The sequence below is a fragment of the Ceratotherium simum genome, chromosome 37 (genome assembly GCF_057802395.1).
Source record: "Ceratotherium simum simum isolate JZ-2026a chromosome 37, ASM5780239v1, whole genome shotgun sequence".
Classification (NCBI taxonomy): domain Eukaryota; kingdom Metazoa; phylum Chordata; class Mammalia; order Perissodactyla; family Rhinocerotidae; genus Ceratotherium; species Ceratotherium simum.
In genome coordinates, this window is record NC_141936.1 from 18,854,381 (window position 1) to 18,881,956 (window position 27,576).

The following is a 27,576-nucleotide window of genomic DNA, read 5'->3' on the forward strand; positions in this document are numbered from 1 at the left end:
TGATACTGTAATGGTGCATATATGTCATTATACACGTCATTATACATTTGTCAAAACCCAAGAACCATACAAAGAGTGAACCCTAATGTAAATTATGGACTTTAGTTAATAATACTGTATCAATATTGGCTTATGAATAGTAACAAATGTACCACACTAATGCTAGTTGTTAATAATAGAGAAAATTGTCAGCAGCAGGGGTTGGTATGAGGGGGTAATATGGGCTCTCTCTGTATTTTCAGTTCAATTTTTCTGTAAACTAAAACTGCTCTAAAAAAATAAACCCTATTAATTAAAAAAATAATTGATTGGAAAATAGTATGCTGCTGTCATGGTGACTCACTAAAATATGGGGTTAACATATAAGATGTTAAAAGGGAGTTTGAAAATTTGGAAGCAGCTTATGTTCCCAAAAGAGTCAGATGAAATAAATCTAAAACCTTTGGAGGTGACAGTAAAGCCAGAAAACTAAGTAAAATTGTTGGTTCCACAAAACTCAGTATCTAAAATGTACTCTTGATAAAGTTGGCAGTACCTATGGCTATTTTATGGATGTTACCTTAATTTAATTATATATTTCAGTATTTAAATAAGAACTGTCTGAAGATACTATAATGCCTGTACTCAAAGAGGCTTTACACATCTTAAATCTTATGCAGGAAGGTAATAGTACGCCATTTTATAAAAAAGAAAATGGAAGTTCAAAGATATTAAAGCATTTGCTTAAGGTCATCTAGCTAAAAAGATTTAAATTTAGATTATTCTGACTCAAAATCTACATTTCTTTCTTTAAAGAATAAATGGCAATTTCAGGAACTATGAAAACCAAGTGGTGGAGAGATATTTGGGAGCAAGTGTGTTTCCTCCAAAGATACCACGTAATAACTGCATTGTAAAGGGTGTGTCAGGTAGTGGGAATAAGTTCCAAAGGGTAGGCTGAGGCTGAATTAGCTTCATTTCACAGAAAAATGATAGTATCATTGGGTAATAAAATTAATTTCCTAGTTAAAGAAACTAAGGTTCTTTTCAAGGTTTAGCTGCCCTATTTGATGAGACTGATAATTTTCCCCTAATATCCATTCTTCCCTTCTTCCTTTTAGGAAAAGAGCTAACCTACTCTTAGCTGGGTATGTGGCTACTCTCCCAGGAGCTACATTTCCCAGCCTTCCTTGTAGCTTATATTGTCATGTGACTGGGTTCTGGCCAATGGATGAGCGGAATTGATGGGAGAAAATTCTGGGTCATGTTCTTGAAAGAAAGATGCTTACTCTTTCTCTGTTTTCTCTGTTGTAATGTAGATGTGTGATGGGTACAGAAAATGCCGTGGGAATGAGCCAGCTTTGACCATCCTCCTAGCGACACACTAGGAGACAGAGGAGCAATAATTTAGAAGGAATCTGAGGCCCTGGATGACCTTATACAGCAGAGACCCTGCATATCCCTGGACCACCTACCAACTCAGACTTTACATGAGGGAGAAATAAATCAATCTTGGTCAAGCCACCGTCATTTAGTCTCTCTTTGAGCAGCCAGAACTATCCTGAAATTAATACCTCCTAACTCCCAGTTTAGTGTTGTCACCTTTGTATATTGTATATTTATTACACTCAAACATTTACTCTGATTGCAAACTCATTTAAAATATTACTTTCTTTTTTTACGTGGATAAACAGGATGAATATTTTGGATCAGTATAAATACAGTTTAATTAAGCAATTTTGATTCCAGGACCATAGACTACAGTTTATATATTACTGTTCTCGCAATCTAATTGAAATGTTGAACATTAATTAAAATTCAAGAGAGATTCGATATCAAATTTCACAGGCAGAATCTATATAGTGAATAGCACATCATCGTTTTTGTTGCTGTTGTTGTTGTTTACTGTTAGGTTGGGAAAGAATCAGTTGAATTTATGTTTGGTTTAATTCAACAGACTTTTCTTTACTCTTCTGACGTATTGGAAACCATTCCAGTCGATAAAAGCAATTTCTCTAATCAAATCAGTTGAAAAATGTCTGCTAAGTTCTGAAATATTCTATGGGATTTTTTTTTCCCGGTACTTTAAATGCTTTTCGCGGCTTCTGTTTAAATGATAAAAAAGACCTTCCCCTTATCAAAACCATAAAAATTTCAAATTAAAAAAAAAGTTCTGAAATATCCTGAGCAGAGATTAGGGGTAAGAAAGAGGTAACCAGGGAATTTGAAATGGGTTTATGGGACCCGGATTCACGCTGTAGTGGGGATGTTAATCACAGCTGTAATTGTAGGATAACTTTCTTGACATGGTTTCAGAGCCTGCTAAAGCCAAAGCTTCTTTTTTTTTTTTTTCTCCTGGTATCATGCTAAATCTGACCAGAGCAGTTTATTTACCTCCAGGCTCTCTCTGCTTACTTCCAGCATATAGGCTAAGGGTATGCATTTAATTCAATTGTTCTCAAATGAGACACTGCTGAAGTTACATAATGATTATGTCTTTATTTTCCTGTATGGTTGACTATAAGTAAATTTAGGTAAATTTTTGATAAATACTTACAATTCTTTTGAACTGTGCACCAAATAGGTCAGCAAATTGGAATTTAATTTTCCTCTCCTTGATTATTTGCAGTGTTATTCATATGTGTTCAAATCAATATTAAATATTTCAATTAGCTAGGAGAAAATTTTCATGTCTTACTGGTTTAACAACTAATTTTTTTTTCTTCAAGGTGAGTGGAAGCAGAGACCAATCAAAAAGTTACTCAGGGCCAGCCCCATGGCTTAGTGGTTAAGTGCGCGTGCTCTGCTGCTGGCGGCCCGGGTTCGGATCCGGGCACTCACCGACGCACCGCTTCTCCGACCATGCTGAGGCCGAGTCCCACATACAGCAACTAGAAGGATGTGCAACTATGACATACAACTATCTACTGGGGCTTTGGGGGAAAAAAATAAATAAATAAAATTATTAAAAAAAAAAAAGTTACTCAAAGTTCACCTTTTTTAGTCTCCTTCTGATCTGTTAAACGTTTTAAATGTCTGAGCAGTCTGGAATTCCAGGATCAGTGAAAATATTTCATCTTGGATATTTCCCTTCCTCTTCCCTATCCACATCCAAATCTACCCTTCCTCCGTATAGAATCCCTAGACCTGGCTCCCTGAAAAGATTTTTTTTTTTTTTCTTACTCAGTCCAACTTCATTCCTTTAGCTTGGTCTAGAACTCCCAGACCTTTAGCTTGGTCTAGAACTTTTTTTCTTTTCTTTCTTTCTTTCTTTCTTTCTTTCTTTTGAGGAAGATCGGTTCTGCACTAACATCTGTTGCCAATCTTCCTCTTTTTCTTTTTTCTCCCCAAAGCCCCAGTATAATTTGTATATCATAGTTGTAGAGTTAAATCTCTTCTATGTGGGACGTTGCCTCAGCTCGGCTTGATGAGTGATGAGGAGGTCCGCACCCAGGATCCAAACCAGTGAACCCTGGGCCACCGAAGCAGGACACGTGAACTTAAACTCTATGCCACTAGGCTAGCCCCTAGAACTCCTAGATTTCTTAACTTCAGCTTCATAAGAACCAGATGGGTCCTTTCTAGTTCCCAGTGTCTACTAAACTGAAATTACTGTAGTGTTTTGATGTTGGGGCATATTGTAAATATACCGTATTTATAACACATTACCTTTCCTACATTAAACTAACTAAACGTATATACTTTTCATTTATAGATATACCAATTTTATTGAATAATTAAAAAGTAGATATAGTATGATTTCCTTCATTAAGTAGTAGATAATAACAACAATAAACAAACACATAGGGACAGAGATTGGATTGGTGGTTACCAGAGGGGAAGGGGGTAGGGAGGAGGGTGAAAGGGATAAATCGGTACGTGTGTGGTGATGGGTTGTAATTAGTATTTTGGTGGTGAACATGATGTAATCTATAGAGAAATAGAAGTATAATGATGTACACCTGAAATTTTTACAATGTTATAAACCAATGTTACTGCAATAAACAAAAAATTAAAAAAAAAACAAAGTAAATATAGGATAGAAATAATTGGCCATTACATCGAGAAGCAGAAATTTATTTACATCCTAAAATGAGCATGAGAGGCAGTATTGTATAGTAGGCAGTGATGCCAGTACTTCTGGACCTCTCTGTGCCTCAGGTTTTGTTTTAAGAAAATATTGGGTAGACACAAAATAATATTTATAAATAATCAAAACATATAAAAGTGGTACGACATCTGTTCATGCACCTAGTACCGATCTAGCGCAAGAAAGAAAAAGCATGATTTGGAAGCCTCTTACGTTCCGTGTCCCAATACCATCTTCTCCCTCCTCCAAAAAGTTACTGTACCCTGAATTTTGTGGTTATCATTACCTTAGTGTCTCAAGTTTGTTGTTGTTGTTGTTTTTAACCTGTAACGTGAATATAACAGCAGCGATCACTAAATAGGGTTGTTAATACTAATAAATTAGTGGATATAGACAAAATACTTAGAATCCTGCTGGGCAGAGAAAACAATAAGCATAGCCGTTGTGATAAAGACGATGGTAATGATGGATAAACTTAATATTGTCATGCATACCTTCACTTCCATTCATCCTTTTTTCCCAGCAAAACATTAGACTACTTGTATCCTTTGAGGCAATATGAAAACACAGGACTTAAGTCATTTTTTAAGGTAAAGAATTTCTACTATATACTAAATGAAAGATTCCCATAAGTGTGCACATATTCCTGCAGAAGAAGTCTCAGGACCCATAGAATTTTGGAAAACAAGAATTCCTTTTATCAGAATTTATGAAAAAAAAAACTGGGTCCTGCACCAAGTTTTTATTCATTACAAATTTGTTTCAAGCATTTCAGAACTCATGAGCCAAACTTTCTACCAAAGGTGATTTTTTAAATCTATGGAAAATGTTAGTGTACTTGTGGGTGAGATTTCATTGCACTTACCTCTCCTGGGTGCTTACCCGGAAAACAATTATTTTTAAGAATGGGGCTAAGTCTCATGAACTAGAAGTTAAACAGCCACAGTAAAAGTAATCAAAATGACTAACTCATGTATTATTTTGACAAAGCTAAAGAAAATCATTTCAAGAGGCTTTGGAATGTGAAACTGTACAGATGAGAGCACAATTTTATTCAACAACAAATCTTTTGGTTGGAAAAAGTCTATGCTTTGGGCATGAGTCAGAATACAATGATAGAAGAAGCCTCAAAATGTCATTTGTGATCAATTTCATTGCCTCTGGATAAAGATCACATCAGCACATCTTAGAGGATACTGACTTTTTTTAACTTTGTTTTTAAATCTCAGTATAACATATACTCAGAAAACTGCACACATAGTAAGTGCAAAGCTCAATGAATTTTCAGAAGGTGAATACACTCAAGTTACCATCCACCCAGCATTGTACTGACTGCTTTTTAATGTTTCTGATCATTTCTCTTACTGAACAAGAGGAAGAAAATCAAAACTTACATCTTTAAGTCTTGAATAAAGAAACAAGATTTAGGGGCTGGCCCCGTGGCTTGGTGGTTAAGTGCGCGCGCTGCGATGCTGGTGGCCCGGGTTCGGATCCCGGGTGCGCATCGAGGCACCGCTTCTCCGTCCATCCTGAGGCCGAGTCCCACATACAGCAACTAGAAGGATGTGCAACTGTGACATACAGCTATCCACTGGGGCTTTGGGGGGAAAAAATAAATAAATAAAATCTTTAAAAAAAAAAAAAAAAAAGAAACAAGATTTAGTCAACTAATCTGTTAGCTTATCAATTGGTAAATTTGATCAGTCACAACTGATTTCCTACTGAAATAACTATGATGGACTTTTACTAAGCCGCTTACGTTGACAGATGAAGTTGGATCAAATAAACAGTGGTGATCAATTCTTGATGGATTTATGTTCACACGGGGCGAGGTGGTAAGTGGGATAGCATATCATCCCGCCAATGGCTCAATGATTTAGTTTTGTATCTAGAATGAGGCCAAAGTATGCTTTGATGCCTTGGCTAAAGAACAAATGCTTGGCTGCCATTCCTTGAAGGTTTTTTGTTTTTTTTTTCCTCTCTCTCTCTAAAGTGAAAAGATTTGTTTTAATGGGCAAAGTTATTTTTGAAGAATAACCTCTTCCTCTTTTTCATCAAATTTAGGTGTTAAAAAGAATGTTTAGTAAGATGATAATACCAACACAACTAAAAATCTGATTATTTTGAATGTTTCATCTTAAAGAAAACTTTTAAAAATCCATTTTAAATAGTTGTTATTTTTTTTCCTCCTTAAATATGGCTTATGTTTTGTGTGGCATGTGGAATCTTTTGAAAATCAACTTGGAGAAATTCTTTCCTTAAGCCATCTTGAGTAGATAGAATATTTATCTGTTGTCTATCAGGCATTCTTCAGCATGAAAGGAGCTGGTTGAGAAGTGGCTCATGTGTAAATGAAAGTTGCATTTAAATTTCTATATATTCTAGCTCCAATTTCAGAAAACATGGGCAGTTCATTTGCCTGTGTTCAAGAGAAGAATAATGATTAGCCCATTTTGACTGAAAAAAGATTTCACATTCAGTAGTGTCCATGGAAATATAACTTTTTCTGTGCCTGTTGAATTCTAAAGAGAAAGTAAAGGTAGGATTGGGAAACTAAAAGGAAGTTTTTTTTTAGAGTATTATACTGAGAAGCCAGTGATAGAGAGAGAGATTTAAGACCAGTTAAAATGAATGCATTTCTGTGTCATCTCTCTCCAGTCATATTAAACTGCATACCACTTGTCTATTATTAAGCATCTCACATACCCTTCTTTTAACAAAGTTTTCTTCCCATGACAGACATTAAAAAAATCAACAATTACTTCAGAATTCAGATTTGTAGTGTGGCAATTTAATGCAAATCGTTAAAATGGATTAGCTATTTTAAACATTAAAATATTGATATACGTATAATGCTTATATCATGTAACATATAAACATGAATATTATATAATATGTAAACATATATGGAACGTGGAGGTCTTCATTATTTTTCATTTAGAACTAACATGTGTACTTGGTTTGCCTAAATTGAACACTACAAAAATTTTGCCAGTAAGCAATGAATCCTATCCCACCCTAGATCCCATGCCACTTCTCAGAGATAGTCATTATCAAAAATTTCAGGCATGTCTTTACAGAAGCTTCCCATGGAATTGTACAACACATACACATATAATCAACATGGTGGGTGTAGGTCTCAGTCAACAAACTGACATATGTAAGAGATGTTGCATTTCTTACTTTCCCTGGAACTAACTAAATTTCAACTTCTAGCTTCCAGCCTGCTATGAAATTCAAATTAAGTCATCCTCAAGTACTAAGAAAATCCCCTACCCCCATACACATCATTTTGCTTCTCAGTGGTACAATGATCTTTCATAGAATCCTAGGCACTCTATAGCACCCTCTGTCAGTAAGTCATCAATCTCTTCTGGTTACCACCAAGATGGCCATTGTTGATATCATCCTTTCATATCTGCTGTCTCTCCAGCTTCTGTGCTGTACTTTGGGGCACAGGCTAACAACCTCTTTCTGATAATTTTTGGCCTCCCAAAGTCACTGTCTGGGATCAGAGTGTGGGTTCCCAATACTTACAGGATCCATAAATCTCACCTCCTTCCCAGGAGTCTCTATTTTTCAAAATGTATATACATTTTATTACTGTTCTTATGTTTTATTAATCTTTTTTTCGGGAAGGGGGTTGAGGAAGATTGGCCCTGAGCTAACATCTGTGCCCATCTTCCTCTACTTTCTATGTGGGACGCCGCCACGGTGGCTTGATGAGCAGTGCGTAGGTCTGCGCCAAGGATCAGAACCCACAAACCCCAGGCCACCGAAGTGGAGCACGAGTACTTAACAACTATGCTGCCGGGCTGGCCTCTTATTAATCATTTTTAAGGTCAACTATAACATTGAGAAAATATCCTGTAGCATTAGAATTTACTCATTCTGTTGCTGATTTTCAACTCACTTGCTAGATACAACATTTCTGGTGTTTCACTTTTTCTCTCTTTTTGAGAAACAATAACACTCAAACCCAAATTCAGTGTAAGTGAAGCCATTAGAGGGAAAAGTTATGTACTCATTTTTTAGGGCACACATATATAAGTGAAATGATTCATGTTTTTTAGTTTTCTTGGTCTTGAAAATTAAAGTATTCTTATTGATCAATGCTATTTGTGGCGATGCTGTGGCTCTTCATCCCCATCCAGATATAGTCATTCTCAGTGTCCTGACCCCCTCTGGGGACAGCTAATGAGTACTTTTTACCATGTGCTCAGAAGCCTGAGATAAGCACTGTTATAATTTATTTCTATCTAAATTACTCCAATTTGGGCAAGGATGCTGAACGGCACTGATTTCCCATAAAACTAGCTCATGTTGATGAATGCTGGTTTATCTCTTGATGCAGGATATTAGAATAACAGAAAATAAACACGTATACACCCATATAAATTTCTCTAACCTTGTATTTTGAATCAAACAATTGCTTTCTGTTCTTTTCATTGATTCCGTTAGTAATTAACACCATGCTCTACAACGAACGTCACTTGCATAATTTGAATATTCAACAATACTAATATCCCCTTTCTTAGAAACAAAAATGAACCAAAGAACCTTTTAACAGCTGTTTGAAGCATATTTTGTAATCACATGGGGCGTTTTTGCCTATAAACCATGAAATGGTGAATTATTCTTTAAAGCTGCAGCTCTGTCAGTATTTTACAGTCTGATCACTTCTGCTGGAAGAAAGTAGGCTACATTATGAACTGATTTCCTGAAGAAATTTATCTTAACATAAAACTGTACCAAATGTTCCTTTCTCTCAACCTCTTCCCCTGTTAATTATTATCGTATTTGAAATCTGTAATTTAAAATAACTGTAAATAAAACTGGCAGATGTTATTTGGAATAATAGCACCTTACAAGCAAAATAGCCACTTAGGCTTATTGTTTGCCAGCTACGGATGTAAATAAAAATATTAAGCTGAATTTGTTCAGCACGGGAAAGTGGGGGAAACATTTAAACATTACTTTTACACTGAAAAACAATTTAACAGGCATCTGCTGAAAAAGGGCACGATATGGAGGAGACATTGAGAGGCACAATACAAAAGTTTCCTCTCGTGTAACTTATAGTCTAGCTTGAAAAATAAGACATATACATATCAAACAGTTACTAAATAATTTTAAATTAAAAAATAACAAGATATAAACATGAGACATGTCTAAGATAAAGGTGCCGTTGAATGTCAAATATACGGCACAGATAATTTCTAAAAATTTGCAGAAGGGTCAGTATGCTGGGAATTAGAATTCATGAAGGTCTCCCTAAGCACGTATTTTCAAGGATCATAAGAGTAAAGACGTACCATGATGTGCTGAAGCTAACGTGTACTGGCTCACAAAAGCTGATCATCAGCAAGTCTTCCCCACTCTGCGTTCAATGATGTTATGAAACAGTATGAAATTGTCCATGTTGGGAGTATTTACACCAGAGAAATTGGCCACCTCTACAAATTAGAACTTTTTTTCCTAGGGAAAACGGTTGATAAACAATTACCAGAACACCATGGTACGTAAGGGACCTTATCAAAATGTAATTCAAATATTCCTTTAATCTCTATTTACAAACAATTTTTTTTTACAAATGAGGAGACTAATGCCAAGGAGTTGAAATGATTTGAGTAAGTCACACTGTAAGTGAATGATAGACTTCGATCTTCAGATTTGCACCTAAGTGTTCTTTCCACTTTGTGGTGCAGTTCCCACATGGAAAAAAATTCATTTCTACTGATGATTTATCCCCTGAGCTGGCAAGAGTTGTTTGAACCTTGAATGGCCGGTGTATCAAAAGGCTAAGACTCTAGTCCAATAAAAATCATTAAGAAGGGAAAAAGCCCAATTAAACCTGTTTTACTTGTTTATTCCTACATAATAAATACTCCAAGTTTTATTGATGTAACCATTTTATTTCGTTCACAATTTGGTGGGTCAGGAATTTGGGAAGCTGGGAGGTTCTCATTTGGGGTCTCCCATGTGATTGCAGTCAGATTTTAGCTTGAGCTGCAGCCATGCGAGTGTCAACTTTCTGGTTGCCCAGGACGGCTCATTCACATGGTAGTTGAGGCTGCCTGCCTGGTGAGAATCAGCTGTCTATTAAAGCGTCTGCATGTGGCTTCTTCAGTGTGGCATCTCAGGTTAGTCAGACTTCTTACCTGGCAGCTAATACTCCACGCACAAGTTTGGGAATGAAGAGGGCAGAAGCTACGTGGACTTTCTTGGCCTGGTCTTGGAAGTTACATAATGACACTTCTGCTGTACTCCCTAGTGGTCGAAGCAGTTATAAGCCCACTCAGATCCTAGCGAAGGGAACAATGATATCACCTCTCAATTGGAGATATCTCAAAGAACTTTATGGCCATAACTGAGTGTCATTTACCTGATTTAGGAGAAGATGTAACTCTTTAGCTTCCGTATTCTACCCACTTAATCAACTTTTCCTTGATTTTATAACTGTGTTCTAGACTGAGGGAAAGTAGAAAAGGCTTCTACAAGTATTTCTAAAGCCAAGAAGAGGTCTAAATGTATAGTTTGAAAGCAGAGTCTCCAAAGGCTAAAGGCAAATTTAAAAACTAAAATATCAAAAAGCAATTAAGGAAAAGTCGATGTCAAAAAAAATTGGAAAGCATGACTATTTAAAAATGAATCATAACGTGAGTAACACACAAAGCTGAAGAAGCACTGACTGATACTTCTAATGTGATTACTAGTATCTGAACAAAATAGATCCAATGATTCCTAAGCACCCGCCAGATCATGATCACTGTTAAGATAAGGTATGAACCCAAAGAACAGGAATTTTAATGATGATAAGAGTGACTATACTAATACTGCAAGTAACTAATGCAGAGCTTTAACCCAAAGGTGTCATTTTAATGGGATTCATCCATATTTGAGGCTACTAGGGGTAGGTTGACAAGATATCTGAGAAATTTCACAGAAGTGACTCTGTGAAGAATCCATACAACGTGACCTTATAAATAGGAGAATCTGGCTAAGGCGATCCCTCTGTTCTACCAGTTTGATTCTTTGTCCATCTTATAGCTTTACTTTATAATGGATCCTCAATATATAAAAATACAAACTTCATGAATTTTCAAAACTCAGAACAGATTTAGAAATCCTTACAACTCACTTTACAGAACTGTTCGGTTCTAACATGTATTGCAGTAAACTAGACCTTTCTTTCCATTTAGCCTTCCACATTGAATCACTGGATCTGATGCTCTTCCCCCACTGGACCCCAGATCAATCTATTCATTTCTAAGGCTTGGGAGGGTCCACAAAGTACTAGGAAAGAGAGTTTCAGCCACCAGAGAGATTTTCACTTACGTGATTTTAGAGTATCGAGAAGGGGAGTTATGTTAAAGTTAAATGATTTTCAATCCAATATTCTCTCCAGCTAAGTTGCCATCATTGGTTTTTCATCATGCAATTCTGTGACAGCCCTAAATGCTGGAGAAAGCCTGCATATCCATCAGAATGGGCCACATGACGCTGCAGTAACAAACAAGCCCCAAATCTGAGTGACTTAAAACAACAATGTATTTCTCACTCTTGCTGTATCAGTCTCTTAGATTGGCAGCAGCTCTGCTCCATCTCTCTCTCACTCAGGGACTCAAGATGACAGAACCTCCACATCTATTATGGTATTGTGGCCTGGGAAGGAACATGGCTTTCCACGTACGGTCTCATCGAGGCTTCTGCCCGGAAGTAAACACCTCACTCCTACTCACTTTCTGCATCACATCGCATTGGCCAAAGCGAGTCACACAACTTAAAGGATGTACAGTCCCACCAGGAGAATTGAAACACTAGTAATAGTTCTAAAGATTGCCACAACTTGTGTTTCCAACATTAATAATTATAGATTTACTAATCCTAAGAGTAAAAATTTTAGCTAGATTTACATCATATAAAAACTATCTATGGTTAAATGTAATTGCCTTGTGTCTTATTTATATATTACTCTCTGAGTGAGATAGCACTAATATTTACTATAAAATTAGTACAAATATGCATTTAAAAAAATCAGGAACATGACCATTTCATAAGTGAGGTGCGCGTAAGCCATATCTCTAGGAGAAAGCTTATCCTCCTTCATTTGATGTGGTTCAATTTATCTTTCAGGCTCACTTGATGGTTATTGAACCTGGGGTGACACTCGGCCCAAGACAAACAGAGCTGGCAGCAGCTTTCTAGGGCTCATTTTTGCCTGGGGGGCACTTGGTTGAATCATCTCACTTTCTCTCCTTTTGAGTTCCTATTAGTGTTGGACTTCCTGGGGTATTGTATAGTAGTGACTCTGAGGTGGCCTATGCTCAGTTATTTAAATTTCTTGTCCCCATGTCTAAGAAACTGCTGGGAAAGGTCAACCTAAACTCCACCTCTCCCCAACATAACAGAGTCTCTATAAATTGAGATTTGTGGACTTAATGGATCGCGTTTTCCATTTCCTCCCAACTAAAATGTATTCCCTTCACTCCTGATGATCAAGTAAGATCTGAGAAAGACCCACTTGGGGTGGAGGAAAATTAGGAGCATAATTCTAAGAATGTCCATGCTTCATGAGTCCAATATTCAAAGATCTTCCTTTCACTGGCCCTATGCAGCCACAAAATTTTTCCAGTTTTGTTTGCTTTTTTGTTTGTTTAAGCTAGATGCTGTTTGAGTGACTAAGTCACATTCACAAATGTGAATGTACATGGTGACACTGAATCCATCAAAAATGTCACATTGTACTTATGACAGAAACATAGATTATGCACTAATTCTACCTAAATGCTGTTTGTAAATCTAATTATATAACTTGAAAACACCATTTTCCTTATTACTTTATACACACATAATAGTTTCAAATCCATTTACTTTGGGGTTATTTTTTTAATTGGCAGTGACTCTTCTGACTTAAATGTTAATTTTCTGTGACTATTTAGATGTATTTTCTTAGCTAATACTCTTTGACACAAAGAATAGACTCCCACATTTTTAGAACTGAGAAACTTAATAAAATTCCCTCCTTTGTTTTATCAGTGAGAATATTAAGATTCTGAAGCATTTTTGACACTAAAGAAAGAGGAATTTCTGGGAAGCCTTTGTAAACTAAAAACATGCTTTCAATAGGCAAAAGAAATAAAGAACATTATAGAATATTAATCACCTCCTAGTTTATGTTTGAAATTTCATGTTTGTGCTTTTTGCAATGTACATAGAGTAGCTAAAGTATAGATTAACTGAGTGGGTTTTAAATTCTCATATGTACTATGATTGTTGGGTAGTGACTACCTAGAGGCTGTTAAGAAAGATTCTGATGCTTGACAATAGGGTCTGTGATTGATTAGTAATGTCTTCCTTGGTTCAGGGAATAAGGAACAGCACCTGTGCCATTCTTTGTCATGCCTGATGTACTCAAAATAAAAAAAGATTGGTTATGAATACTATAGTTTAGTTTTGATCATGATACTATGCAAAGAGTATGGAACACTTTGATTAGCTTTGTGCATTCCATTTTCCTGTCAATACAGTGGATGGTTTGTTTTAAGGGAGTTTTAACGGTGTTTTTAAAAGTCAGTACAAGAGAGCTAAGATGTGTCAGTGTCTACACTGCACTGGTTAGATGAGGGATGTGTAACAGAAGTGGCTGTTATCTAATGGTTTTCTGCCATCTTTGAGGACTATCGAAGAAGGATATTGCCCAGGAACAATTCTAAGAGTGTTTCTGAGAACAGCTACCTGGAGAAGACTCCTTTGCAATTTGTTCTTAGAAGGTCTGCATTTAAAGTTGTATACCAAATAAAAAGAACATTGTAATTTACAACAAGGGAAGCCCCAAGGGATGGTCTTTGAGGATAGCTCTGAATTGTGACTACTTTTTTTTCTAGTCTGTAAGTAATGAGGACACTGAAAATTGTTGCAGGGGAAACAAAAAGAATTTACAATCATATGTTGTAAAATCACCCTGGACAGAGGGACAGGGCAAAGATAATGAATTCTTAACAACAAAGGGCACACAAGTTAACAAGAAAGAACTCAGCCAAAAGTATCATAGGCAATTGTTACTAGAAAAAATTTCTTATACTCTGAAACAGTAAAAGAAATCTGAGTATATCATATAATTTTAAACATCATTTATAGATAAACTTTAAAGCAACTGTTTGTCTTAAACCCTAGGTTTTCATGGCATGAAGGTCAATATGGTAGTGTAGACCTGGATTTGAGTCAGGAATCCCAAATTTGAATTCTAGATTTGCCACCGACTAGCTATGTGATTTGGAGAAAGTTGTGTGATCTCTCTGGACTTTCTCTCTTAAAATGTTGTTTTTGGATTAAATAATCTCTAAAATACATTTTGACTCTAAAAAATATCATGATGTGTTGTAAAGCAGGATGAACAGCCACCTAAACACCAACACAACTGGTCAGGACAGCGCTTGGTGGGAAAGGGGACACTTGAAGACAAGACCAAGGCAGATGTAAACTCGCTGTTCTTCACCTTCATGGATTGGAAAGGAGAAGATAGGAAAATTGCTTTCTCTTTCTCTTCGCCCAGCTTGAGAGCTCTCAGGCATGGTCCTTGTTGTCACTGTGGAGAAGAGAGAATTGGATCTGGAAGGGTATGAGAAGCCAGGGAAGTGACCCATAGGTTCTATTTGAGTTTCTCCACACACAGTCACGTCTGTGGAAGAGGCACACTGTGTTGTCCTAAAGTAGATATGAGGTGCCCCTCCTCAAAGTGACAGAGCCCCTAAAGTAATACGGTCCCTGCCTATGGAAACATCTTAGAATCACTTGTGGGACTTCTGACCCTGACCCTTGTCTTCAGACCTTATTTCTCAATCTGAGGAGTGTGCTGAAACTTACAAAGGGGAGTATATTGCATCCATCCAGGCTACTGGAGCAGAAAAATATTAAAAGTCACTTCTTACAGTTGTAAGAATCTTAGCCTGGTTGGGAAATTGATAATAGAAAGAAGTAAGTGATACAAGAAGATGTACAAACAATGATCAATAGCATTTAGGGATGGATTGGAAAGGTACAGAAGGAGGACTCTCCTTTACTTAATTTTGACCAGGGAGCTGGAGGATTTCTATGTAGAAACATAGAACAAGGCATCCATATAGACACACGTACAATATGAGACTGTGAATCACCTCTTTCCAGTAGTAGATTAATTGCAAGAATGTCCTCAATTCTTTGCCACTCTTTATATCAAAGTCTTCTGAAATGCCTCTTTGTAGTTCTTCCCACTAATATTTTCTCACTATTTGAATCTGAGTTGCCCTTGTGACCTGTTTTGGCAAATAGAATATGGTAGAATTAATGATGTGCCATTTGCATACATGAGCTTTTGCTCTTGGAAATTTCATCAGGAGAACAAGCCTGGGACAACCTATTGGATGATAAGACATTCTTGGTTCAGTCATCTGCATCACCTCAGCCAACAGCCAGTCACCCCCCAGATATATGAATGAGACCATCCTAGGCGAGCCAGACTCCAGCCAACTTGTCAGCTGACCAAAAATACATGAGAGAGCCCACTTGGGATCAGTTGAACCTGGCCCCAATCACCAGAATTATCCAGCTAACCATGGAATCTCAGCAATAATAAATATTTATTACTTTAAGACAATGAGTTTTAGGGTTGTTGGGTGGTTTGTCCCACAGAAATAGCTAAATGATACCGGTATTTATCTCCACTTCCTCCAAAAACTCACTAAAATGACAATAACCCACATCTTTCATAAACCCACAAGAACAAATAAAAATGGAAAGAATAAAGGCACAACAACAACATTTTGGAAGCTGAAAAACAAAAGGATCAGTAGTAATGGACTCAGCAGACTTAAAAAAACAAAACAAAGAAACCAACTCACCAATAGAAAAAAATGAGAATTAATGCAATTTGCGGTGTAAATCCCTAAAATGATCAGAAATTGACAGCACCAGGACCCCTTGAGGAGTGTGTGTGTATGTTTGTGTGTGTGTGTGTGTGTGTGAGAGAGAGAGAGAGAGAGAGAGAAAGCAAGAAAGAGAGAGATGGTGGAATGTAAAACTGGATAATTTATTGAAAGTCCCTTTGAGGAGCAGTTAGAGTTCAGATCCAATCCCCACTCTCTCCACAGGCCACCTGGAGAAAAGGAGTCAAGTTTTGTTCTATGGAGTTGGTAAAAGAGAAGGTCTCTGGAGTAGGGAACAACAGGCTCAGTTTGAGGATCCTGATGAATACTGAAAAAACAGGGAAGTGAAATTTTATATTCTGCGTGTTGTAACTTCCAACTCTCTTTTTTCAGAGAAACTCTGACAGCCAGTCATTCCAAACAGTACACTGGAAGATTCTTCCCAGGTAAACTGACCAAAGGAAAGGACAAAGATACTGATGCCTGGGCTTCTCCAACGGAATGGCCCACCCAGCCAACTCATCCTAAAGTGGAGCTCACAGGTGACAAAAGTGGGCACAGAGCTTCTAGTCTGCTGCTTAGTGCACCATGTTGATGCAGTCAGATAACTGATGAACATTAGATTTCCAAAGAAATTCTCTAACACATAGGACAGAGGTCAAGACAAACAAGGAGAAAAAGGTGATCTGAAAGAGGGAGCCTATGCGGGGAGATTCATTTTCTGTTTTTTTTTTTGGTTGTTTTTTGTTCTATAGAGCCAAAAGTAAAAATAGAATATTTACACATGTGTTTCTTTTTGTCTAAGACTGATTCCCTAGGAGATATGCAAAGAACATATAGAACAAAAGTAAGATTTTTTTAAAACTCTACTTATCATTAATCCTATCTTAGAGGTAAGTAAAAATGGTATATTCATTAAAAAAAGTGCAAAAATAAAACAGGGCATTATTAAAAATCAGAGAACAAAAAGAAAATGCTGAGGAATTCAAAATATACCACAAGAAATTAAAAGTCTCAGAAAGATTGAATGACAAAGTATCAGAAATATCCCGGAAAGTAGAACAAAACATAAAAAGAGAAAAAAGGGGAAAAAAGATAATAGGATAGAGGACAGGAGATTTGGGGAATTTGTCCAGAGGATTCAGTATTCATGTAGACAACCAGAAAGAAAGAATAAGGGTAAGAGAAGAAATCATCAAAGAACCAATGAAAGATCATTTAACATGATTAAAGGGCCCATTGAGGGAGTGCTTTAGCATAATCGGTGAAAAAACTCACCTGAGGGCTCAACGTTGTGAAATTTCTGCATAGGACCAAAGAGTCTATTCTAAAATCTTTCATAAAATTTTAAAATGTTGTATTAAGTCTATTAGAAATGAGAATGTCTCCATGCTTGTCACAACAATATGGAGAAGCCAAGAAATGGAGGAGAAATACCTTCAAAATTACTGGGGAATTTTTACCCCCAGTTGTCCCAGTTATCTATCGCTGTATAACAAACCAACCCAAACCCACAGATCATGTGTCTTGCTCACAAATCTGCAATTTGGATAAGGCTCAGCAGGGTCTGCTCCAGGTAGCATGAGCAGAGGTGGCTTGACTGATCCAAGGGAACTCACCCACATGGCTGGTGAGTTGGTGCTGGCTATAGGTTCCTCTCCATGTGGGCATCTCCACAGGGTGGTTTGTGCATCCTGACAGTGTACTGGCTCTGTTCCAAGAGCCAACTGTCCCAAGGGAAAAGCAAACAAACAAACAAAACCAAGAAAAACCTGTATGACCTTGTGTGTCCTAGCTTTGGAGGTCACATAGGATCACTACCGCCATAGTCATAAGTCTGTCATTTTCAAGGGCAGAGAACAGGAACCTCACGTCTCTATGAGAGGAGTGTCAAAGTCACGTTCTAAGAGCATGTGAGATGAGAGATATTGCTTTAACTATTTTTGAAAAATATAATCTGCCACATCAACCTAGAATTCCGTACCCAGAGAAAATATTAATTAAGTGCAAGGGTTGAATGAAGACATTTTTCAGACATATTTGACGTCAGACAATTTACTTCCCATGCACTCATTCATAGGAAGCTATAGGAGAATGTGCTTTACCAAAACATATGGCTGATCGAAATCCAGGAAAGTGGGGACCTGACTCCATGGAGAAAGGAAGGACTCCACAGGATGGTGAGGGGTGCTCTCAGAATGGCAGCTGTGCACCTCCCCAAAGACTAACCAGGTTAAAGTAGTTAGAAGGCTCTGGGGGTGATGTCCCCAAGATATGAAATTGTACAATGCAATATGTTTGATTGTATTAAGGGAGATTTAATCAATTAGGAAGAATTTGAAGCTAAGGTAGATGGACACAGAATTAACCAATTAAAGAAAGAAATAAGGTAGTTGAATTCAAGGAAAACAAAGAGTTTTACAAGAAAGGAAAAGTTGTCATAGTATACTATGTAATTTAGTTGAGAATAGTGTTTACATGGTCATGAATATGTCAACATTAAATACTTAAATAACCAAAATTGTGCTGTAATTCTATTGGGAGGATGGGGTGTGTGGTTAGAAGCTGTAGGTGTATCAGGGTAGGCACTGGTGGGAGATTAAAGAAAGACAAATCATTATCCTCTAGAGTAGGAAATTAATAGGTGTGTCTAAAATTTTTTAAAAATCAAGAAGTTGTAAGTTTGTTTTTTAGAGATACTGATACATAAATTTATAAAAAGAGCTGGCAGTGGTTGCCTCTGGGAAATGGGTAACCCATCTCCAACGGAAGTAGGCAATGGAAAAGAGTGACAGGTGAACAAAAAGGACATTCTTTTCACAAGTATTTAAAACTATTTGATTCTTAAGAATAAACAATAGGGGAACCTCCTTTTGGGCTTGGACAGCACATTGTGGTTTTCACTTCCTGAGGTCACTGTCATGTATGTCGCCAGCATCTCTGGGAGGGAAAGGGAGAGGTACAGGGACCTACTGTGAATAGCACAATCATCCCACTCCCTGTCTCCCATAGCAGCCACCTGAGCATCTCCCTGAAGTTGCAGGTGTATTGCCTGACTTCCCTGTGCACCCAGGTCGGGTAGCGGGAGGAGGGGTCTGCACCAAAGGTACCCTCATTTACTTCCTCCTGGTTCCATGGCCTTGGAGGAGAGACTCTCCTCTTTAAACACAACCTTTGATAAATGGGGGAGAAATAACTATCACATCCAGAAAACTAATCAGACTTCCCAGGAAATATGAAAGTAAATAAAATATTGATTAAAAGCTAAAAGGATTTTAATTAGGTTACTTAGTTTAATGGTTTAATTTGGCAGAAACAGACAACTTGGATAAGGTTCTTTGTGTAAGCACATTTTAAATCACTAATTAAAATTTCAGATGGCAATCTGAGATTAGCAAAAGGATCTTCAAAGGCAAGCAAGATGCACATTTATTTTATTTTAAAACTCAAAGCAATGCTAAGATGTCACTTCGAGTCCTCTATCTAAAATAATGTGAAATCATGGATATATTGGAACCCACTTTGACCCATACACCGTCTGTAATTAATTTATATTGAACAGAATACGTAATTTGACAGGCAAACAGCACAGATATTATATTTTTTATTGAAGAATCACCTGTACTTTTAACAGAATAGATAAAAATTGGTCTTTCAGAGATATGACATTATCTCATAGGAAACACGGACTCCTAAACATATATAACTCATGGCGGAGGAAAATGTTATTTATTCAGTCTGATTCGGCTGGTGCATAAACCATTTTGAAGTGAGACACCCAGAAAAGTTGTATTTTGTGTCCTATTAGATAATTACACATCCATGTACTAAATGGCACACTTCAAGGTCGAAGCTAAGCCTGGGCTTCTGTTTAAGGAGATGAGGCATCCAGAGTATAGCAGTCGAAGATGCTGATTACAAGGGCAGACTCTGGAGCCACTGCTTGGGTTCAGTTCCTGGTTTGCCACTTATTAGTCATGTGACCCTGAGCAATTTAGATAGCATTCCTATGCCTCAGTTTCCACATTTATAACATAGGAATTATAATAATCATACCTACTTTGCAGCATTGTTATGGAGATTAAAAAAGAATAAGTTTCGGGGGCAGGTTCCTTGGCATAGTGGTTAAGCTTGACGTGCTCTGCTTCAGGGCCTGGGTTCACAGGTTCGGATCCCGGGCGACTGACCTACACCACTCATCAGACAAGCTGTGGCAGCAACCTACATACAAAATAGAGGAAGACTGGCACAGACGTTAACTCAGGGCGAATCTTCCTCAGCCAAAAAAAAAGAATAAGTTTCAAAACTTATTTCAAAGTAAGTTTTTGCACATGAAATTTTGGAATATAGTCAATACACAATAAACTTTAGTTCTATAAATATAAAACCTGATGTAATTCGGCTGGTAGAATTGCAGAAAATTGAAAATTTGAATTTTTTTTTTGATGAGGAACATCGTCCCTGAACTAACATCTGTGCCAGTCTTCCTCTATTTGGTATATGGGACACTGCCACAGCATGACTTGATGAGTGGTGTGTAGGTCCACACCCAGGATCCGAACCTGCAAACCCCAGGCTGCTGAAGTGGAGCACACTAACTTAACTACCATGCCACTGGGCTGGCCCTGAAAATCTGTATTTTTAATGGGAGATGAAGAAGAAGGGTAAACATCAAGGGCTCTACTTTAAGATAGATTTGGATTCAAATCCTAATTCTCATTTTCACTAGCTGTGTGTACCTTGAGCAAGTCACTTAACCTCTCTGTGCTTCATTTCCTCTTGTATAAATGAGGCTAACCATACCTAACTCAGAGCATTGTTGAAGAGTCATGATATAGTGACGGTAAAGCCCTATACAAAGTTTGACCCATAAGAATTGTTCAACAAATGTTAAGCCACTAGCCTTATCTGCTGAAATAAATATAAAAGTAGAGGATATATATCTGGTGCCTTACCCTACAGGAATTTATTAAAGTGGTGACTCACGAGATGGTTGCTTTCATTAATCCAAATTCTCTAGGTAGAACTTCAATGGTGCATTAATTTTATAATAGCTACTCAAACACAGGAGGGCCTGAGTATGCCCTGATGCAATCCAAGTCCATCACTCATCCATTGCGGGAGAGACAGCAATTCCACTCATATGCAGATTAATCAAAGATGCTGGTATTTACATAAAAATCACCGTGGCTTTTGTGTAAGTCATGGGACAGTGGTCGTGGCACTCACTTTGCCTTACACAACTTCAGAAAAAGGGCTGACAGCACCATCTCTACTTCTTGCCTGTTCACGATCTCAGTCTAAACATTTGACTAATAACATGTTATGATATCAGGCTGAAATGCTTATGGGATGCCAACTTCCAGATAAATTCTCTGATACCTTTCACTGAAAACCCAAGTGAATGGGGGTGAGACCATAGGTTCCAGAAGAAGAGTTAATGTATTTCCTATGACTAATGACACCTCTATCATTATCTATTTTTTTTTAAATAAAATCTTCATAGGCCAACAATGATGGTCATTAAAATAGTGCAAAGCAAGAAGGAAACCTGTCTATAAATGTTTCCAAGAACTGACATATTTAATCTGATCCTACGTTATCTTAATCCATAGTGCCATAAGGAAATTAAATATTGTTCGAAGACTACATCTATTTTGGTATAGCTAAAGATTTCTCTTCATCATTCAAAATTACCCATTTCTGTTTTTTATTTATTTATTTTTTATTTAAAAGTAGACTTTTTTTTTCTTTTTTTGGTAAGTGAGATTGGCCATGAGCTAACATCCATTGCCAATCTTCCTTTTTGCTGAGGAAGATTAGCCCTGAGCTAACGTCTGTGCCCATCTTCCTCTATTTTGTATGTGGGACTCTCCCTCAGCATGGCCTGATGAGTGGTACGCTGGTCCTCCCCAGGGATCCGGACCCATGAACCCCCGGCTGCTGCCAAAGCAGAGCGTGCAAACTTAACCACTACACCACCGGGCCAGCCCCCTCCATTTCTGTTTTGAAGCTCCTGTCTCAACAGAGTGTTGGGACAAGCCATCTTCTCAGAATTTTTTTTTCTCTTCACTTAAGTCACTTTCTAAGTAAGTCACTATTTAATCCTTTAAAAACCCAGCTTCTGTTGGAAGCTTGTAGTCTTTCTTTTGATCGCTTTCTGCATCCACAATCTTTGTCGTTCAATCAATCAACATGTATCTTTGAACCTATGATATGTGCCCAGTTCTCTGTTAGGAGCAGCAAAGAGGAACAAAAGAAGTATTAAAGGGACCCATGACCTCATGGAATGTATATGATAGTTGGGGAGCCAAGACCAATGTATTATAAATAATGAGAGAAAAATATAAGGCAACATATATTAATGTATATGTTAACATATATTTCCATATAACGTGGAAAGCTTAATTGTATAGTTCAGGAGGGATGTGAACAAGATGGCCCATTAAAATATACTTATATAAAGCCAGGTGGGGTCTCAGGTTCCCTTTACTAGGCTATGATTCCAGGTCACTTCATTCTGCCTGCCACCTGTACGATGTGCAACTCTACAGTAATGAAATAGAACTCACTCATCATACACACAAATCTTTTTCATTATTGCGTAAACGTGCGTAATTCAAAATCCACCTTCTTTTGGTCACGTGAAAAAAAATCTAATTATTCTTTTTTTCCCTGGCTTGGTAAAGCAGATCCTGTGGGGCAAAATAATTGGTGACCAGGTTTAATGACATAAGGCAATCACTGGCAGCAAAGGCTTCTTCTCAGACAAAAGCTGCGCCCTATTAGTATTCAGTAAACTCTTGAAAAAGATGTAAGGGCAAGCCACCAGGCAGCTCTTTATCTGTCATTATCGGCTGTTCTTTGATGAAACCACTATCTTGGAAAATGCATCTGCCTGCCTTGGGAGCTTGTTAAGCACCAGAGAGTGAACGAACCTGCAATTTCTGGGCTTTGTGGTTTTGCTCTGAATAACAACCAGTGTCGAAAGGTATGTGTGCCATCTCTGTTCAGCCTGATCCCAAAAATGAGAAGGTTATATAACCAATATCAAAGCCAGTTTTTGTTCACTGGCTGGGTAAGAATTCACTAAATCCAACGTATTTCCTAACGGATTCTACCCACTTTTCAATTTTTCCATAAAACTGCAAAAAAAGAAATGAAAAATAAACCTTTACTTCCAATTGGGCAAGATGATAATGAAATTTAACCTCAAGCTTTCTTTCAGATCAACTGATTGGAATATTCTAGATGAGGAAATGGTGGTGTAGTGGTCCCCAGGAACTGCAGATGTTCTTTGGTGCTCTGGTAGACATTTTTGAATATTCTCCTTTGCATCCACTCTGAATTTCTGTTTGGGGTTCTCGCCTTCTAGTCTCCAGTGTCATTGTGCTAAGCTCTGGTGATGGTGCCTTACGGCTCCCCAACGTTGTAGTTTTGTAGATTCATGTTTCCATTATGAACTTCTGACATGAAATATCAAAGTCATATAAAAAAGAGCAAATAGTCCTTTCCCATCTCCCCCAACCACACCTTTATCTGATTTTAACCAGTCATAGGATCTGACATGTAAAAATGATCAGGATTATTGTTTCAAAGCCTGTATGGAAACATGACTTGCGTGTCTTGCATTTAGATGCTAATGTCATATCAAGGAAACACTGTTGGCTCAAACAGTCTGCTGAGAGAATTGCACGAGAAAAGCATGCAGGCAACCTTTGTACTGGAAGCCACAGACTCAAATAATCACAACGGACACTCACTAAGCACTTGCTCTGTGCCAGGACCTGTTCCAAGGATTTGCGTGTAGGGAATTCAGTTAATCTTCATACACCTTTTGAAGTGGGTATCACTGTTATTGTCACATCAGAAATGAGAAAATTAAAGCAAAGAGAACAGTAAGTAATTTACCCAAATCTACACCACTAGCAAATGATGGCAGAGGGATTTGCAGCCAAGTCGAGTGGCTCTAGAGCCAACTTTATTAACAACTACTTGGCTCTGAGACTCAAGCTTTCTGAGCCAAGGCAGGTCATAGAAATGAGTGAAGTGGACAACCTCTGCTTATTTTTGCCACGTAGGAACATAGACCTGGTGTTGCCATGTCTTCTCATAATGCAAGAGAGACCTGAAACCTGAATGGTTGTTTATGTCAAGTCTCTGGTCTTTGAAATGTTGAGTCATAATGTAAACATGTTTTTAAACACAATTTTGGAAAACGTAACACACTTTTGAGGACCACAAGTTTGCAACCTCCTCTTTAAACACACAGTGTGGCCCACTGGAGTGCAGCATAAATCACTCAAAACACTGTTCATCTATTTTAAGAACAAAATCACAGAAGTGTTGAGCTGAGGCTCGCAGCACTTGTGTTGGTCAACTTCTCATCCCAGGTAAGCATTGGGATTCCTGTAGTATATCTGCTCATTTCATTGCCTAACCACTAAAATTGTTAGGAAAACCTTCCTCCTGCTGTATCAAAACAGTCCTTTGGTGTTTGATTCCACTGATCCTAGTTTTGCCCTCTGGAGATACACTGCTAAGACAAATCTTTCTTCTACAAAATACTCTCAGATTTTTGAAGACAGCTACCATAATTCCTTCATCTTCTGTTTCAAATTCCACAATCACAGATCCTTTAATAATTTCTGTGACATGTTTCAAAAACTAACCTGTCTTTAAATAAAAGCAAACAACAACCTTTATCAGGCATCTATTATGTGCTATTCTGATGGTATCGGAACTCTTTTTTGATTCACAATCTTCTATCGTAAAAGTATTTTGAGTATATATTGCCCTATATATTGTTACTTTCTACATATATATAACATACATGTTAATATATTATATGTATGCTGTTTTATAAATTTTATAAGTATAGCTCTATCATTTGCTAAGATCTTAAATAATGCACATTTAGTTCAGTGTTTCTCAACCTCAGCATGATTGACAGTTTTGGCCAGAGAATTCTTTGTTGTTGGAGGTGGCTGTCCTGTACATTGTAGGAGGTTTAGCAGCAGCATCCCTGGCCTCTACCCACTAGATGCCAGGGGCGTCTCCAAGTTTTGGCAACCAAAAATGTCTCCAGACATTCCAAATGTCCCCTTAGGAGCAAAGTTTCTTCCTGTTAAGGACTTCTCTATTTAGGGTAAAGTCTATCATTCAGTGTTATAGATATGAATCCATGGTATAGATATTCCTCTTGGTAATTTTGAACTTGTTGTGCAGCTTCTTGCAGATTTATTTAGATCATTGTTGCTTTTATCTCTTCATGTAGCCAATGAGGAGTTTGTGCTGGGAACAGTAGTATACGCTCTTCCGTTCTGTTCCGGTTCCCTTTTTCTCCCATTATGAGTACTATTTTCATCCGGTGCCTCTTTGAGACAGCCTTCTCACATTACTTCTCGAACCCAATTAACTGGGTCCATTAAATCGAAGTGTGTCACAACCCACCAAAAGAATATGAGACTGTAGGCTCCAAGGTGGAACTCGTGCCCTGGCCCCACGATATGAGACATGTGACCACCCAACTTCCGGTCCCGGGGAGCATGCCAGTGGCAATCCGTAGAATAAATATCACTCAATTTTAAGGAATTTCTTTCTCTCTGTAAAATATAAACATTAATATTTCTAATAGTTCTAATATTTTACCTTCACCTCAAAGTATTATCTTGCTCCTCCCTGAGATGCATAAATCTCACTTTGGAGACCACTGGACACAGTTACAGAACTTTGAGAAACGCTACCTTATTCATTCCAGATTGGAAATATCCCACTAAAATAAGGAACCAAAACTAGAACAGAAAGGTCTTCTCATTGATGCCAGAATCAAGAGGACATTTCCCCCCTGTATTTATACTCCAACCTCCTCCTATTCCAGTGTTTGGGCAACTAAATGACAGGTTGATTGACACTGTACTTGCAGATAGTAGAGCCCCTTAGCTTATTTCCTCCCTTTGTTAAACAACCTAAACCTTTAAGCCAGACTTCATATCGTTAAGAATCCTTCCCTAGTTTATTAAGATTTTTTCAAAACTGTGTTTATGGCTGCCTTAGATGTCTGTTCTCTTTGATTGCCTTGTGACCGTGCTCCTTCCTTCTCGTTACAGCCCCCTTCTCCCCTCTCTGTTCATGTCCTGGACTCCAGAGGGGCCGTCTAACCCAGGCTGGAGTAATTAGTTGTTCTTGCTCCTTGGAATCTTGGAGAAGACGAAAGATGAAGACGAAGTGTGGATTACACATCCCTGAGCTGCATGCTCATTAGAGCATTCATTCTTTCCTGGTACTTAGGTCTCCAATGTTTCCTTCATCCCGTCCTTTCCGAGCCCCATTATTCTGTGACTTCTTCAATTACGTAAGCTGCTCCAAAGCTAAAGTTGGCATCTTTTGCTTAAAAGAAACCTAGTGGGTACAAGCTTTAAATACATTAGCTGTCTCCCAGTTTTGTGCTTTCTCGAAACATGATAATTATATCTTCTAAATCTTCACCCAAGATATCTTGCTGGATCAGGATTAGATGCCTATGTTAGACTCCTTAGATTTTTACATACTGACTATAAATAAACAAAAATGTAAAACAATTATAATAGCTCAGATGTATCGAGTGTTTATTATAGGTTAGACACTATTTTATGTGCTTTACTTTTTAAAATAAACTTTATTTTGCAATAATTTCAGATTTATAGAAAGGTTGCAAAGATAGCACAAAGAGTTCATATATCCTTCACCCAGTTCCCCCCAATGTTAAAGTCTTACATAACCACGTGTATTGGTCAAAACTAAGAAAAGAACATAGGGGAATTGCCATTAACTAAACTACAGACTTTATTTGTAATTCACCAGTTTTTCCACCAATGTCCTCTTCCTGTTCCAAGATCCAATCCAGGTTCCCCTTTGCATTTAGAAATGCTTTATTTTTATCAACTCATTTCATTCTCAACAGTAACCTATGAGGCGGGCACCATCGTTCTCGCCGTTTTACAGATGAGGAAACTGAGACACAGAGAACTTAAGCAGCTGGTTAAAGTCACACAGTAAATGACAAGACTAGGATTTGAACTCAGTAGCCTGGCTCCCGGGCTTTTGTTCTTAACCCTTATGCTGTGCTGCCACCTACAAAAAAAAATACATGCGCTCCCTGCTATCCCACCCTAAATTTAGCTTTTAAATGGATTTAGCTTGTATGCTTTGTTCTTAGTGGACTTCTCCCAGTCCAAGGATTACTATCATCCCTCAGGGTGTGCATAAACCATCCTGAATAATTCCTTCTCCAGTTCTGCTGAGATTAGTGTCAGAACTCAGAATGCTTTAGTACACAGAATTGACGTGTTGAAAATCAAATTATTTGCCCATCTCCATTTTTCTATAACAGAGCTTTTCAAACCTTATTGTGTATGCAAATCACAGGATATCTGGCTAACACGCAGACTCTGCAGGTTGGAGGAGGGGCCTGTGAATCTGTATTTCCATCCAGATCCCAGGGGATGTTCATGCCACTGGTCCATAGCGCACGCTCTGGGGAGTGAGGCCTGACCCTCCTCTCCCCCTTTCTCCAGATGGGCCGTGTTCCTTTTGTACTCTGCCTGGGCTCAGAGAAGGGAGCAG